The sequence below is a fragment of the Macaca thibetana genome, chromosome 1, assembly GCF_024542745.1.
Source record: "Macaca thibetana thibetana isolate TM-01 chromosome 1, ASM2454274v1, whole genome shotgun sequence".
NCBI classification, from domain to species: domain Eukaryota; kingdom Metazoa; phylum Chordata; class Mammalia; order Primates; family Cercopithecidae; genus Macaca; species Macaca thibetana.
In genome coordinates, this window is record NC_065578.1 from 112,050,993 (window position 1) to 112,068,316 (window position 17,324).

Consider the following 17,324-nt stretch of genomic DNA (forward strand, 5'->3'; position numbering starts at 1 on the left):
GGCTAATTTTTATATTTTTAGTAGAGACGGCATTTCATCATATTGTCAGGCTAGCCTTGAACTCCTGACCTCAGGTGATCCGCCTGCCTTGGCCTCCCAAAATGATGGGATTACAGGCATGAGCCACCGTGCCAAGCCCATTATCTGATCCTTTGTACAAAAATTTTGCCAACTGAAGCCTTAGTGTTTTAGTTGAATCTTTCTCAATATACTTTTGCAATCTGGAAACGATGACTTTGCACTGTATTCCTGAGTTTGGGGATATATATACATATATGTATTTGAGGCTGCGCCTCTGCCTGCTTTAATCCCTTCCGGTGCCACCTGTGATATCTAACAAAGAAATGAAGACGTAAAGATTAAGAGGCCAAGAGAAAGACTTCAGGGCAGATGCTTTCCTAACATGTTGTCACACCCTAGATCAGTTCAGTTCATATTTTCCAGGTTCATGAAACTTCTGCTTTTAAGCTTAAGGAAAATAACTGCATGTGCACCCGTGTGTGAAGATGTAATTGTTTATGCATGTACACTGCTGGTGTTTCTTTCTTTCTTTCTTTTTTTGGGGACAGAATCTCGCTCTTTTACCCAGGCTGCAGTGCAGTGGTGCGATCTCAGCTCACTGCAAGCTCCGCCTCCCGGGTTCACACCATTCTCCTGCCTCAGCCTCCTGAGTAGCTAGGACTACAGGCGCCTGCCACCACGCCCGGCTAATGTTATGTATTTTTAGTAGAGACAGGGTTCCACCATGTTAGCCAGGATGGTCTCGACCTCTTGACCTTGTGATCCACCTGTTTTAGCCTCCCAAAGTGCTGGGATTACAGGCATGAGCCACCATGCCCGGCCTTGCTGCTGGTGTTTCTGTGTGTCTGTGGATTTGAGTATCTCCATGCCTACAAGCAAGGACAATATTCAAAATACATAAAAACCAGTTTAGCACAGAGACTGACTCATCAAGACAGGTACTAGCCCAGGGCACACTGGCAGCACACAGCCCAGCACATAACTGCACATTCCCACTCCCCCTGCTGTAGCTGAGATGGACTCCATCTCAATGAACTGAGGAAGGCTCACTTCCCTCTTCCCCACAATGTGAGCAGCTAAGATGGTTCCTGGTTTCCTGGGACTTGTGATTTGTCATCAAGTACGAGTCTGGGCGTGTGCATGGGCACAGCAGCTACTGGGCTCATATGGCTGTAAACATTCTATTTACAATAGATATGTAGACTGGACATAAGGAGGACCAAGCAACTACCTTTCAAACCATACATGAGGGTACAAACTCCCCTTCAGTCTGGTCTAGAGGAAGTGGATTCCAGCCATTTTTAAAGGCTTGATTGACCACAAGGCTGGGTGATTGGCAATACACCATAGCTTCTATTAGTGAAACTCTACCATGTGTCAAACACACATACTTAAGTGGGACTCTTCCCATCTCAAAATTCGGACAGAGGCCCTAAAGGTCAGGTAAAATAAAATTGAGTGTCAACTACACTAAACTCCTCCTACATTCTAAATCAAGATGCTAGACTTGCAAAAGGGGTGGTGAATAGCTGTTACCCACCTCCAGACTGCATGAGAGAGAGCTAAGAAGAACTAAGGTTGAAAGGCAGATGGTAGTGAAGATCTGACCGGAGAGAGTTGTCACTTTCTTCCACCCTGGCCAATGGTGTGATTGTTTCTTACTGTAACCCACTTCAGAGGGGGATTCCAGAGAAGAACTCCAAGAGCTTGACTTGAATCCATTGGAGTATGAGGGACCCAGGAACCCAGACCTGAAAATAATCTGAAGGCGAGTGGCTATGGCTGGCTGGTTGCTCTGGAGAGAGTCCAGAGGACCACCTTGAGAGTGAGCTGCCCCCAAGAGCTCAGCAGAGCACAATGTTTGCATGTTTTTCACAGGCCAAGAGTGGACTGCCCAAGAGGGCTTCCTGGAAGAGAGAGGTGACCCCAGCTAGGGAGGGATTACCAGAAGCCAGGAGTCTGAGAGGAAGTCCTAAGTGGCCAGTGGAAGGAGACATCACCCACATCAAGGGATTTGTAAATGGGGGATCGCCAGCCGTAGCGCATCTTGCAGAAATCCAGGAAAGTATCCTCCCACACAAGATAATGCCCACAGTCTGAGATGGAAAGAGACTTAGAGAGACAGACTCATAGACATTAAATAATTCATTCAATATCAAGCAGCTAAATAAATGGCATGTGGTAGTCTTGTCTTGTGTCAGTTTGGGTAAGCTGGAGCTACATTTCCCAGAATCCCATCCCCTGCATGGTTCTGGTTTAGAGTTGGCCAGAAGATTAACTTGTGAATGATTTGTAAGGCAGAGAAGTGAAGCAGCTGCCACAGTTACTTAGCAACTGTCATAGGTTAGAATTGTCAGCAGGTTCCAGGTTATACTTATTCTCACCACATTTAGCCTTACTTGGCAAATCCTGACCCTTCCGACCAGCAAAAACTAAAAAGCCCACGCCAACCCCAGAATCAGAGGCAATAGACTTTTATAAACTCTTCTCTCTAGGATCCTGCTCCAGCAGCTGGCATTCCTGAGTCCTGAAAGTTTGATTAGTGGCTTTTCTCTGGTCCTCCAACTTCTTCATTCAAACCTTTACTCTCCCAGTTTCTCCAGCAATTCTGTAAAGCCACCTTCCCATAATAAATCTTCCCATAATAAATCTCTTATTACACAACATGCTTAGTGGTTCTCCTTCCCTGATGGAACCCTGACCAATACCATTAGTATCAATAATAAACATCAAGTAGGTACTGGAAATGGCTCCAGAGGAATAGAACATTAGGGATAAAAATTGTGAACTGACCTGGTTAGATTTAAAGGCATTAATGATCCTATTACCATCGGTATAGGTGACACTGATAAATCATGGCATGCAGTGGCAAGAGAGATACATGAATTATCACCCGTAGTCACCTGTAATACAAATGTCTTTAAAGGCAAGTCTTTGGCTGGCCAAGTAGTTGCCCCCACTAAACATTTTAACGGAAACAGAGAGTATAGGAGCATTCGTTGATTGCTTCTAGGTGTACTCAAACACGTAGAGGAAGAAAATGATGTGCTCAGGACTTTAAATACCAAGCTCAAAGTTTGATTACAGGAGCTGGATGCTTCTATTATTGCCTTAAAAGAAACCCTTATTTGGCTAGGCGCTGTGGCTCAAGCCTGTAATCCCAGTAGTCTGGGAGGTCAAGGCGGGGGAATCACCTGAGGTCAGTAGTTCGAGACCAGCCCGGCCAAAGTGGTGGAACCCCCGTCTCTACCAAAAACACAAAAATTAACCGGGCATGGTGGCACATGCTTGTAATCCCAGCTACTCAGGAGGATGAGTGAGGCAGGAGAATCACTTGAACCCAGGAAGCCAAGGTGAGCTGAGATCGCACCACTGCACTCCAGCCTGGGCGACAGAGTGAGACTCTGTCTGTAAATAAATACATACATAAATAAAAGTTTAAAAATCATCATAAGGCTGGGCGCGGTGGCTCATGCCTGTAATCCCAGCACTTTCAGAGGCCAAGGTGGGTGGATCACCTGAGGTCGGAAGTTTGAGACCAGCCTGACCAACACGGAGAAATCCCATTTCTACTAAAAATACAAAATTAGCTGGGCGTGGTGGCGCATGCCTGTATTCCCAGCCACTCGGGAGGCTGAGGCAGGAGAAACACATGAACCTGGGAGGTGGAGGTTGCGGTGAGCCAAGATTCTGCCATTGCACTCCAGCTTGGGCAACAAGAGCAAAGCTCCATCTCAGAAAAAATAAAAATAAAAATCATTAAAAAAAGAAAGAAAGAAAGAAACCCTTATTTCCTGTAGCTCCAGGGGTGAAATTTCTGAAAACCAACATGGCCAGTCTTGACTTGAGTGTAGTAGGAGTCACTGTTGTGCCCCATGGTGGAGACATTCTTCTCTTAGAACCCAATACCACTAAATCAGTGGGGCCCAGAGTCTTGGGAACAGGAATTAACATTTTGCTGGTGAATCATTAGGGATGACAGTGAGAAGAGTCACTCCTATTTCCATCTCATATTGGCAATTCCACTGACTCATGCAATGAGAGCTACTATGGTGGAAAATGCCAGGTGGAAGCCTCTAGAATGGCCTGTACCTACCAAAATAGTAAGCCCAAAGCAATTTTGTTCCAGAGATTAGTGTCACCATAAGAACTTGAAAGATGTAGTAGTGGTGATTTGTACCATATCTTCTTTCAACTCGCAGAATACAGATGGACCTTAAAGAATGACAGTGGATTATCACAAACCTAATCAGGGTGGCTCCAATTTTAGCCTCTGTTCCAGATGTGATTTCTTTTTTCCTCCTTTTTTTTTTTTTTTTTTTTTTTTTTTGAGGCAGGGTCTCACTCTGTCACTCAGGCTAGAGTGCAGTGGTGCCATCATGGCTTACTGCAGCCTCAGCCTCCGTAGGCTCAGGTTATCCTCTCACCTCATCCTCCCGAGTAGCTGGGACTACAAGTGTGCACCACCATGCCTGGCTAATTTTTGTATTTCTTGTAGAGATGGGGTTTTGCTGTGTTGTCCAGGCTGATCTCAAGCTCCTGGGCTCAAGTAATCTGCCTGTCTCAGCCTCCCAAAGTGCTGAGATTACAGATGTGAGCCACTGCACCCAGCCCAGATGTGGTTTCTTTACTGGAGCAAAGATGGTTTTGGTACTTGGTATGCAACTAATGGCCTGGCTATTATTGAATAAAGAAATGTTTACTTATTTATTTTTATGTTTATTTTTTTGAGACAGAGTCTTGCCCTGTCACCCAGGCTGGAGTGCAGTGGCTCAATCTCGGCTCACTGCAGCCTCTGCCTCCTGGGTTCTAGTGATTCTTCTGCCTCAGCCTCCTGGGTAGCTGAGATTACAGGCACCTGCCACCATGTCTGGCTAATTTTTGTATTTTTAGGAGAAACAGGGGTTTCACCATATTGGCCAGGGTGGTCTCAAACTCCTGACCTCAGGTGATCTGCCCCCACTTGGCCTCCCAAAGTGCTGAGATTATAGGTGTGAGCCACTGTGCCCAGCCTATTCTTTATATCTGTTAGGAAAGATCACCGAAGCAGTTTACTTTCAACAGGTAGGGCCAGCGTTACACCTTCAATCTCCTTCCTCAATGGTTTATCAACCATATGGAAGATAATTGCAGCACTGCTGCCCTACTCAGAGAAGACCCTAAACGATAGTGGTAAAGGAAAATCCCACCATTCTGCAGAATTTTGAGCAGTACATATGGTTGTTCATTTTGCCTGGAAGGAGAGATACTTGAGGTACAGATACACACACACACACACACACACACACACACACACATTCTACTCCACTTCACACACAAATTCTCCCCCACTTCACATCTATAGCAACTCCTGGCCCTTCCGACCAACAGAAACCAAGATGCCTAGGCCAACCCCAGATACAGCCACAAATTGTGTGCGTGTGCTGCGGCTGGCTAAAGGTTTGACTTTCAGGGTATGGATACTTAGGGTATTGGAGGGAACATATTTGGAAAACTGATGATAAGGAAGTCTGGAGAAGAACTATGCAAATCAACAGTCATGAGCTGACACAAAGTGTGAAAATATTCATGTATTACATGAATGCTCGCCAAAGTACAACTTCAGTAGAGGAGGATTTTAAAAATCAGACCACTAAGATGCCACATTCTTTCCCCAGCCATTTTCTCCAGTCATCCCTGTCTTTTGCCAGTGGCTCATGATCAACGTGTACACAGTGGTGAGGGTAGAAAGTATGCATGGCACAGCGACACGGGCTTCCACTCATCAAATTTGATCTGTCTCCAGGCACTGCTGAGTGCCCAATCTGCTAAGGGCAGAGACCAACATTGAACCCTGAAGAAGGCAGTATTCCCCAGACTGAACAGCCACCACTTGATGGCGGATTGATGACATTGGAACACTTTCATCATGAGAGAGGCAACACTTCTCCTAGTAGACACTCACTTTGGATGTGGACTTCTCTTTCCAGTCCACATGCTGCTGCCCAAAACACCAACTTACAGAATATCTTTTTCATTGTTATAGTATTGCACTAAGCATAGCTTCTTACCAGGGAACTCATCTGACAGCAAATAAAACATGGCAATGGGCTTATGATCATAGAATTCACAGGTCTTACAATGTGCTGATTGCCCTGGAGTAAATGGCCTAAAAAGAATGATCTTTCTGGGGTCAGGCACAATGCCAGCTGAGTGCTAACACTGGGCTGATGCAATGTCTTTCGCAATGCCCTGAATCAGCGACCAGTATGTAGTGCTGTTTTTCTCATAGTCAGGATTCATGAGTCTGAAAATCAAAGATTTGAAGTAGAAATGGCTCCTCTCATTGTTACTCCTAGTGATCCATTAGAGAAATTTTTGCTTTCTAGCCCCGTAGCGTTGGACTCTGTGGGTTTAAAAGGCAATTTATCCACCTAGGTTAATGATACATCAGTAAATTATGTGACAGAGCTATCATTCAGCGACTGTATTAGGTGAAGTGTTTGCGGAAAGCAAAGGTAATATGGACTGAATAATACAGACTGAAGTTAAAAATACCAGCTGTGACCATATGACCAGTTATAGAAATGAGGACTGTAGTAGTTAAAAACCAAACACTGCATGTTCTCACTCATAGGTGGGAACTGAACAATGAGAACACTTGGACACAGGGTGGGAAACATCACATACCAGTGCCTGTCATGGGATGGGGGGAGGGGGAGGGATAGCATTAGAAGATATACCTAATGTAAATGACGAGTTAATGGGTGCAGTAAACCAACAGGGCACATGTATACATATGTAGCAAATGTATAGCAAATGTATAAACGTTGTGCACATGTACCCTAGAACTTAAAGAATAATAAAAAACAAACAAAAAGTATTTTTTTCTCACACTAATATGAATATATTACAATAGTCCCCTTCTATCTGAGGTTTCACCTTCTATGGTTTTAGTAGTCAACCATATGGTTACCTGTAGTCAACCATGGTCTGAGAATATTGATATTTCAATATTCAATATTTTGCCTGGAAGGAGAGATAGCCAGAGGTACAGATACACACACACACACACACACACACACACACACATTCTCCTCCACTTCACACACAAATTCTCCCCCACTTCACATCTATAGCAACTCCTGGCCCTTCCAACCAACAGAAACCAAAATGCCCAAGCCAACTTCAGATGATTGAAAAGATCATATTTATATAACTTTTATTATAGTATATGGTTGTAATTGTTCTATTTTATTATCATTGTTGTTAATCTCTTACTATGTCTAATTTGTAAATGGAAATTTATCATCGGTATGTATAGGAAAAAGCATAGTACTATATATACAGGGTTCAGTGCTGTCCCTGGTTTCAGGCATTCATTGGAGCTCTTGGAATGCATCCCCTGAGGATAAGGAGGATTACTCTAAGGTAAATATTAACAAATTATTTTTTTCCCTCTTCTTATGCATGAAAGTGACCAGGACTATTACCTGAAAGCAACCAGAAAAATACACAGAAGCTGCCCGAGATTTCATCCAGAACCACAGATATGAGTCCACATGTTGGGATTAAAGGTGAAGGTGTGGAATAGCCAAGGCAATCCTAAGCAAAAAGAGCAAAGCTGGAGGCATCACGCTACCTGACTTCAAACTATACCACAGGGCTACAGTAACTGAAATAACATGGCACTGGTACAGAAACAAGCACATAGATCAATGGAACAGAATAGAGAATCTAGAAATAAGACCACACACCTACAACCATCTGATCTTCCACAAACCTGACAAAAACAAGCAATGGGATAGGATTCCCTATTCAATAAGTGGTGCTGGGAGAACTGGCTAGCCATATACTAAATATTGAAACTAGACTGCTTCCTTACACCATATACTAAAATCAACTCAAGACGGATTAAAGATTTAAATGTAAAACCCAAAACTATAAGAACCCTGGAAGACAACCTAGGCAATACCATTCAGGACATAGGCATGGGAAAGATTTCATGATGAAGACACCAAAAGCAATTACAACAAAAACAAAAATCAACAAATGGGATCTAATTAAACTAAACAGCTTCTGCACAGCAAAAGAAACTATCAACAGAGTAAACTGACAACCTACAGAATGAGAGAACATTTTTGCAAACTATGCATCCAACAAAGATCTAATATCCAGCATCTATAAAAAACTTAAACAAATTTACAAGGAAAAAAATTAAAAGGTAGGCAAAGGACATGAACAAACACTTTTCAAAAGAAGACGCACATGTAGCCAACAAACATACGAAAAAAAGCTCAATATCACTGATCATTAGAGAAATGCAAATCAAACCACAGTGATATACCTTCTCACACCAGTCAGAATGGCTACTATTACAAAATCAAAAAACAAGGTGGGGCAAGGTTTTGGAGAAAAGGGAATGCTTATACACTGTTGGTGGGAGTGTAAATTAGTTCAACCATTGTGGAAAGCAGTGTGGCAATTCCTCAAAGACCTAAAAACAGAAATACCATTCGACCCACCAATCCCATTGCTGGGTATACACCCAAAGGAATATAAATCATTCTACCATAAAGATACATGCATGTGAATGTTCATTGCAGCACTATTCACAGTAGCAAAGACATGGAGTCAGCCTAAATGCCCATCAATGATAGACTGGATTTTTAAAATATGGTACATATACACCACGAGTACTATGCAGCCATAAAAAAGAACAAGATCATGTCCTTTGCAGGGACATGGCTGGAACTAGAGGCCATTATCCTTAGCAAACTAACACAGGAACAGAAAACCAAATGCCACATGTTCTCACTTGTAAATGGGAGCTAAATGATGAGATCGCATGGACACATAGAGGGAAACAACACACAGTGGGGCTTTGGGGAGGGTCGGGGGTGGGAGAAGGGAGAGGATCAGGAAAAATAACTAATGGACACCAGGATTAATATCTGGGGGATGAAATAATCTGTACAACAAACCCCCATGACACAAGTTTACCTGTGTTACAAACCTGCACTTATGCCTCTGAACTTAAAAGTTAAAAAAAAGGTGAAAGTGTGATTAAAAAAAAACACACACACACACAGTGTCTCTGGCTTGTAATTCAATAAACTTATTACACATACCTTGAATCATTTAATTCCCACAGGGACTTGTGAGGTAAGGTTGCTAACACCAGTTTACAGAGGCAGATGCTCAGAGGAGAAAGAAAGCCTGAGGGCATTCAATAGCTGTCTCATGGGCTGGGAGTCCAGGACCAGGAAAAAGCATGTAGTAAATGACATTTGAGGGGCAGACTTTTAAAATGTGAATTATCTCATTTAATTACCACACTAATTCCATATGATAAACATTACCATTCTCAATTTACAGACAAGGAATCTAAGACTTTGAGCCCAGGTCTGCTTAGCTGTAACACTCACATCCCTCCATCACCCATGAGATGTGTTCTGGTCATCTCCTTGAGGATTGGCTGTCCAGAGTCCAAACACTTCAAAATTAGTGTTTAGGGAAGGGGTAAGACGCCAGCGGATAGACTGGGTAGTAAGTGCTGTGACAGAGGTGTCTCCTCCATGCTCTGGGGCAGGAATGAGGGTAGAGGAACCCAAATCCAGCATGAGGGAGGCATCCTGAGGAAGTTTTGTTTTTGTTTTTGTTTTTGTTTTTTGAGACGGAGTCTCACTCTTGTCACCCAGGCTGGAGTGCAGTGGTGCAGTCTCAGTTAACTGCAACCTTCATCTCCTGGGTTCAAGCGATTCTCCTGCCTCAGCCTCCCGAGTAGCTGGGATTACAGGCATGTGCCACCATTCCCTGCTAATTTTTGTATTTTTAGTAGAGATGGAGTTTCACCATGTTGGCCAGGCTGGTCTCGAACTTCGGACCTCAAGTGGTCCTCTGCCTGGACCTCCCAAAGTGCTGGGATTACAGGCGTGCGCTACTGCACCCAGCCATGAGAAGGTCTTTAAATTTGAGTGGGAATCAGCCAGGCAAAAAGCGTGTGTGTGTGTGTGTGTGTGTGTGTGTGTGTGTGTGTGTGTGTTGGAGGGAAAGGAGTGCAAATGCTGAGGGAAAAGCATTTGCAAAGAACACTTGAGGCAAATTCAAGTAAGTAGTTAGCAATGGCTAGAGTACAAGGGTAAGGAGAGATGGCAGAGATGAGGCTGAAAGTTGGCCAAGGCTGAGCTCAGAAAGAAGCTGGTTGCTGTACAGTTTGAGTTTTATCTTAAAGACAATGGAGAACCCCGCAAGGGCTCAAGGGCAAGGGCAGAGGCAGATTGCCACCTTAGAGATGAAGCTGTTAAGACCCGATGGGTGGGTGACACTGAAGACTGGGCAATAAAACAGATGTTTTGACAATAATCCAGGTAAGAAATAATAGCCCTTGGGCCAAAAGCAGTGGTTGCCTGGGGGTGCAGAGAGGGAAGGAGGAGGATAAGGATAGTTTCCAACTCTGGGTTCTCCATTCCTTAACGGATGATTGCTTTTTTTCTCTCCCACCATCTGGCTACAATGGGTGGCAGCACTGGCCCCGTGCATCTGCCCATGTGCTGTTTGAAGGACTCTGAAGGCCCAGAATCCCAACATGCTGCCTTCTCCAAGGCCCATAACCCCTCTACTCAAGTCCGTATTACGGCTGTATTCACACAAAAGCAAACACTGAACACTTACTGGAGCTTTGGGTTAATAATTTTTTTTTTTTTTTTAGGGGTCACCGTCCGAATCTTGGCCAACTGTGAGGAAAGGCTGGAAGAGGAGTTTGGAGATGAACTGTGGCAATTCCGGAGGACCCATGTCCTGGAATTGGAGAGAAAGGGAGGAGGCCATACCACCTAGGAGGGAGGGGCTGCTGGGGTGGGGTGAGCTGGAATCTGCTCTCAAGTTATTCCTGCCCTTTGGCTGTCAGGGATTTGGGGGTCTTTGGTCTTCCCTTTCACTCTGGCCCAGGATCAAGTTTCTCTTTAACTTCTTTTTCTGCACGTGGATTCCCAGACCCAGCCTGGTGCTCCGCCCAGAGCCTAGGCCACAGTGGAGAGTGCGAGTGAGGAGCATGTCCTCCGATGGGTTTTTCAGCGAGGGTCGAAAGGCAGATGCTGAAAAGGTAACTCCCTTAGACTCACGGGACCAGTCGGGGCAGCTATGGGACTCCCAGAGTTCCCAAGGATGATGGTCCAAAAACCAGGAGCAGCGTGAGCTGCTGCCGAGCTCCACTCGTAAGCTCTCGCCAAGTACTGCGCAGGAAACATGATAGCCAAGCGGACTGGAGCGTTGACTTTTTCTCCTTGGGAGTGATACCTGGGGCAGCCTTAAAGGCTGGAGGGCCGAGGTTCTCTCAGTCGCTCCCACCTGGAGACGTCTCTCCTGGCTCTCCGCTGCCGCGGCGCACACGCACTAGCTGGGCAGCACGCGACCATGAGGCTGCAAACGTTGCTTGTATGTATGTATGTATGTATGTATGTATGTATGTATGTATTTTATGTATGTATGTATTTATTTATTTTTAAGACGGAGTCTCGTTCTGTCGCTCAGGCTGGAGTGCAGTGGCGCGATCTCAGCTCACTGCAAGCTCCGCCTCCCGGGTTCATGCCATTCTCCTGCCTCAGCCTCCCGAGTAGCTGGGACTACAGGCGTCCGCCACCACGCCCGGCTAAATTTTTTGTATTTTAGTAGAGATGGGGTTTCACCGTGTTAGCCGGGATGGTCTCGATCTCCTGACCTCCTCGTGATCCGCCCGCCTCAGCCTCCCAAAGTGCTGGGATTACAGGCGAGAGCCACCGCGCCCGACCCGTTGTTTGCTTTTAGTTACTGATTGTTAAAGATTAAGCTGCTGGTAAGCCGACATCAATAATCCCTCCGGAAAAATCTTTTAACTAAGTTAATAATAGAAAAAAATTGGTTGCAATTGTAGATATTAGTCAATTAGAAGATGTGAGAGAGGGAGGTTCAGTGGGTCCCGGGTGGGGTGCAGGGGTGTGTGCGCGCGCACGTGTTGGGTCAGGCGAGACTGAGAGTGTGTGTGCAAGATTTCGGGAGAGTGTTTGGTCTCCAGGGTGAGGAATGCGGACTGCAGCTCTCCCAACACTCCCCACAATCCCCAACCACCAATACTAGCACACTCGCCCCGCCCCAGGCTGGACAGTTACTCCCAGGGACTCTTCCCCCCGCTTTACTCAGAAGGAGGCAGCTGCGAGCCGGGCGTGGTGGCGGTCGCCTGTAACCCCAGCTACTCAGGAGGCTGAGGCAGGAGAATTGCTTGAACCTGGGAGGCGGAGGCTGCAGTGAGCCGTGATCGCGCCACTGCACTCTCGCCTGGGGGACAGAGCGAGACTCCGTCTCAAAAACAAACAAACAAGAAGGGGGCAGCTGCGAGCGTCCCCTTCCCTCCCTCCCTCTGATTAGTAGAAAGGCATCGAAAAAGGACCATCCGGCCCGGGCGGCGGGACAGGGAGGGCCTGGCCGAGTCCCTCCCAGAGCGGTGGAGTCCGCAGGAGATTTGCGGGGACGGACTGCGTCTCCAAGAGAGACCTCCCTGTCGTGGGCGGTGTCCACAAAATGCTCTTCTGTGGGCGACAGAGGGGTGCGGTGGGGGCCTGGGAGGCTCGTGGGCGATTCCGAGCAGCGGGTCTGTCCCGAGTGAGGGGCAGCTCTGGGGCTGGGGGAAAAGGGAGAGGCAGCCCCACTGCTCCTGGCTCCCCGGGCGACTCCACAGCGGAAGGCAGAGGGCTGAGCCCCAGCGCGGATCAGTCAAACTCGACGGGCCCTTGCGGGTCACCAGTCCCCAACCCTGGTTGGGCTGGGAGGGGTCTTCTCCTCGCAAGTCCCCTCGCCCGGCAGAGGCTTCTCCTTTCCAACCCCCGCGACGGGCGCACGCCCTAGGCTGCTCTTGCCCGCCGGGCTCCTCTCTCGCTCCTGGGGCCTGGTGGCCCGTGGTGGCCCGCGTCCATCGTGTAGGTCCCGCAGACCCCGATTAACGCAGGTTCGAGATGCGGCGGCTTCCGCCGAGTGGGCGCGGCGTTCGGGGTCCTCCGGGAGCAGGTGGGAAGGACGCGTCTGGGGTCTGTCGTCTGGACCTCTGGCCTCCGGGTGCGCAGCAACCCCTCGTGGCAGGATTGCGACCGCTGAGGCCTGCAGCTGTGACTAAACTAGCGCTTCCTCTGCCGGCTTCGCGGCCCGCAATCCACGCGGGCTAATGGTGTTAACCTTGGATTCCTCTCAATGCCAGGCCCTGTGGCACCCGAGAAAGTCTCAACGCAGGAAGGCCCAGGGCCCTGTGGGTGTACACATGGGAAGGCACAAAAGCTGCAGATATTGTTTATTCAAATTGAAACTCGTTGGAAAGCTATGCCTTCTTATTTTTTAAAAAATTCAACTTTGTTGAAGTATAGTTTACATGCAATAAAATGCACCCACTTTAAGTGGATATTTAGATACATTTTGACACATTCACACTCCACTACCATGATCAAGATGCAGAACATTTCCATGTCCTCAACAATCACCTTGTGCCCTCATCCCAGACTACCCTGTGTCCCTCTACTCACCCCATCCCACACACCTGAGTTCTAGGCAACCGCTGGGCTGCTTTCTTCTACTAGAGATTATGTTTTTGTATTTTCTGGAGTTTCATATCAATGGAATCATACACTATGAGCTCTGTGTCTGACTTTCACTTAGCTTAATGTTGTTGAGACTCCTCCCTATTGTTGGAAAGATCAGTAGTTTACTTTTCTTTCTTTTTTTTTTTTTTTTTTTTTTTTGGTGAGATGGAGTCTCGTTCTGTCGCCCAGGCTGGAGTGCAGTGGCACGATTTCAGCTCACTGCAACCTCCGCCTCCTGGGTTCAAGCGATTCTCCTGCCTCAGCCTCCCGAGAGTAGCTGAGATTGCAGGCACCTGCCATCACACTCGGCTAATTTTTGTATTTATTTAATAGAGACGGGGTTTCACCATGTTGGCCAGGCTGGTCTCGAATTCCTGACCTCAGGTGATCCACGCACCTTGGCCTCCCAAAGTGTTGGGATTACAGGTGTGAGCCATCGCACCCGGCTTTTTTATTGCTGATACTGCATTGTCCGGTTGTACCGCAATTTGTTTACCCTTTCTCTTGTCCATAGACATTTGGACTTTTTCCCAGTTTGGGCTATTTTGAATTAAGCTGTTAGGAATATTTGTTCAAGTCTGTGTGACTATATTTTCATTTCTCTTGGGTGCATAGCTAGAAATGGAATTGCTGGATCATATCAGAAAATATACTTTTAATGTTGTAAGAAACTGCAAAACTATTTTCTAAAGTGGCTGAAGCATTTTACACTCCCACCAATTGTACATGAAAGCTCCAGTCATCTCCACATAGCCACCAATTTTTAGTATTGCCATTCTTTTTTTTTTTTTTTTTTGAGACAGAGTCTCGCTCTGCTCTGCCGCCCGGGCTGGAGTGCAGTGGCCGGATCTCAGCTCACTGCAAGCTCCGCCTCCCAGATTTACGCCATTCTCCTGCCTCAGCCTCCCAAGTAGCTGGGACTACAGGCGCCCGCCACCTCGCCCGGCTAGTTTTTTGTATTTTTTAGTAGAGACGGGGTTTCACTGTGTTAGCCAGGATGGTCTCGATCTCCTGACCTCGTGATCCGCCCGTCTCGGCCTCCCAAAGTACTGGGATTACAGGCTTGAGCCACCGCGCCCGGCCTGCCATTCTTTTTAATTTTAGTTATGCTAGTGGGTGGCCAGTGGTATCTTACTGTATTTTTAAATTTCATTTTTCAAATAATTACGTTGAGCATCTTACGATGTGTTTGTTTTAAAAATGTATATATCTTATTTACTGCAATGTCTGTTCAAATATTTCGCTCATTTTTATCAGGTTATTTGTTTTATATTACTGAGCTGTAAATGTTTTCTATATATTTAGAATATAACTCCCTTATTTATGTTTTGCATATATTTTCTCATAGTCTGTGCCTTGCCTCATCATTTTCTTTTTCTTTTTTTTTTTTTCTTTTTTTTGTTTTCGAGACGGAGTTTCACTCTTGTTGCCTAGGCTGGAGTGCAATGGGGTGATCTCAGCTCACTGCAACCTCTGCCTCCGAGGTTCAAGCGATTCTCCTGACTCAGTCTCCAGAGTAACTGGGATTACAGTCACATGCCACCATGCCCGGCTAATTTTGCATTTTTAGTAGAGACGGGATTTCTCCATGTTGGTCAGGCTGGTCTTGAACACCCAACCTCAGGTGATCCTCCCAAAAGTGCTGGGATTACAGGCGTGAAGCACCACACTCAGCCTTTTTTGTTTTGTTTTGTTTTTGTTTTTTTGAGAGGGAGTCTTGCTCTGTCACCCAGGCTGGAGTGCAGTGGCGTGATCTCATGTCACTGCAACCTCCACCACCTGGGTTCAAGCGATTCTCCTGCCTTGGCCTCCCCAGTAGCTAGGATTACAGGCACGCACCACCATGTCTGGCTAATTTTTGTGTTTTTTAGTAGAAATGGGGTTTTGCCATGTTGGCCAGGCTGATCTCGAACTCCTGACCTCATGATCTCCCCACCTCAACCTCCCAGAGTGCTGGAATTACAGTCACAAGCCACCGCACCTGGCCTGCCTCATCATTTTCATAACCGTTTCAAAGAGTTAGTTTTAGTCTTGATGAAATCCAATAATCATTATCTTCTTTTATGGTTTGTGATTTTGAGGTCTTAAGAAATCTTTTGCCTTATGTCAGGTTTGCATAGATTTTTTTTCCTTTGTTTTCTTCTTACAAGTTTTATAGTTTTAGCTCATATGTTTAGGCCTATGATCTATTTCAAGTTAAATTTTACATATGGTGTGAGGTAAAGGTTGAGGTCCACTTTTTTTTTTTTTTTTTTTTTGAGACGGAGTCTCGCTCTGTCGCCCAGGCTGGAGTGTAGTGGCCGGATCTCAGCTCACTGCAAGCTCTGCCTCCCGGGTTTACGCCATTCTCCTGCGTCAGCCTCCCGAGTAGCTGGGACTACAGGCACCCGCCACCTCGCCCGGCTAGTTTTTTGTATTTTTTAGTAGAGACGGGGTTTCACCGGGTTAGCCAGGATGGTCTCGATCTCCTGACCTTGTGATCCACCCGTCTCGGCCTCCCAAAGTGCTGGGATTACAGGCTTGAGCCACCACGCCCAGCCTGAGGTCCATTTTTTTCTGTGTGGATATCCCATTGTTCCAGCATGATTCATTGAACAGACTACCCTTTTCCATTAAGTTACTTTAGAACCTGTGGTAGCTAGAATTGAAGATGGCACCTAATGAATACCACCTGTATGCAGGCCTCTGTGTAGTCCCCTCCTACTGCATTGGTTGCCTTGGTTGACTTGTGTAATCAATACAATTTTGCAGAAATTAGGGAGTAAAAGTTAACAACATTAGGTCATAAAAACATTGGCTTCTACCTTGCTCTCTATCTTGATCTCTCTTGGATCACTCATCCAGGGAAGCCAGCTGAAAACTCAAACCACTCTATGAAGTCTTAGGTGGTGAAGAACTGAAGCCTCATGGCAACACCAGCAGCTACCTGCCAGACAGGTAAGTGAGCCATTTTAGGAGTAGATCCTCCAGTCCCAGTGAAGCATTCAGGTGACTAGCCTCAGCCAACATCTTGACGTGCAACCTCAGGAGAAGGCCTGAACTAGAACCATGAGTCTAAGATGCCTCTGAATTCCTAACCTAAGAAACTGTATTTCTAGACTCTCAATTCTGTTCCTTAGATGTATGTGTCTGTCCTTACAGCAACACCACACTGTCTTGATTACTGTAGTAAGTCTTAAAGCCTTCTAATACTGTTTTCTTTAAAACTTGCTTTGACTCTTCTAGGTTCTTCATATTTTTATATCAGTTTTAGAATTAGCTTGTGAAGTTCTGCAAAAATCTTGCTGGGTTTTGAAGGGGTTTGCATTGAAACTATAGTTTTAATTCTGGGAAAACCGATTTTTTTTTTTCCACCGAGTTTTTGCTCTTGTCACCCAGGCTGGGGTGCAACAGTGTGATCTCGGCTCACTGCAACCTCCACCTCCTGGGTTCAAGCCATTCTCCTGCCTCAGCCTCCCACGTAGCTGGGATTACAGGCACCTGCCACCACGCCTGGATAGTTTTTGTATTTTTAGTAGAAACGGGGTTTCCTTTTTTTTTTTTTTTTTTTTTGAGATGGAGTCTTGCTCTGTAGCCCGGGCTGGAGTGCAGTGGCCGATCTCAGCTCACTGCAAGCTCCGCCTCCCGGGTTTACGCCATTCTCCTGCCTCAGCCTCCGGAGTAGCTGGGACTACAGGCGCCCGCCACCTCGCCCGGCTAGTTTTTTGTATTTTTAGTAGAGAC

General features: G+C 46.2%; 1 protein-coding gene across 2 annotated transcripts in view; it reads right to left on the reverse strand.

Annotated features, from left to right (window-relative positions):
• ST7L (suppression of tumorigenicity 7 like) overlaps positions 1-17,324 on the reverse strand; it is an 843,199-nt gene that overhangs the window by 205,056 nt on the left and 620,819 nt on the right. Inside the window, exon 1 of one of the 2 annotated variants that reach the window (XM_050747399.1) lies at positions 10,613-10,617. The exons of the other annotated variant lie outside the window; for it this stretch is intronic. The gene's annotated coding sequence lies outside the window, so the exon portion shown is untranslated. Of the gene's footprint in view, positions 1-10,612; positions 10,618-17,324 lie in introns of those variants that run through there. 2 annotated transcript variants of the gene reach the window in all.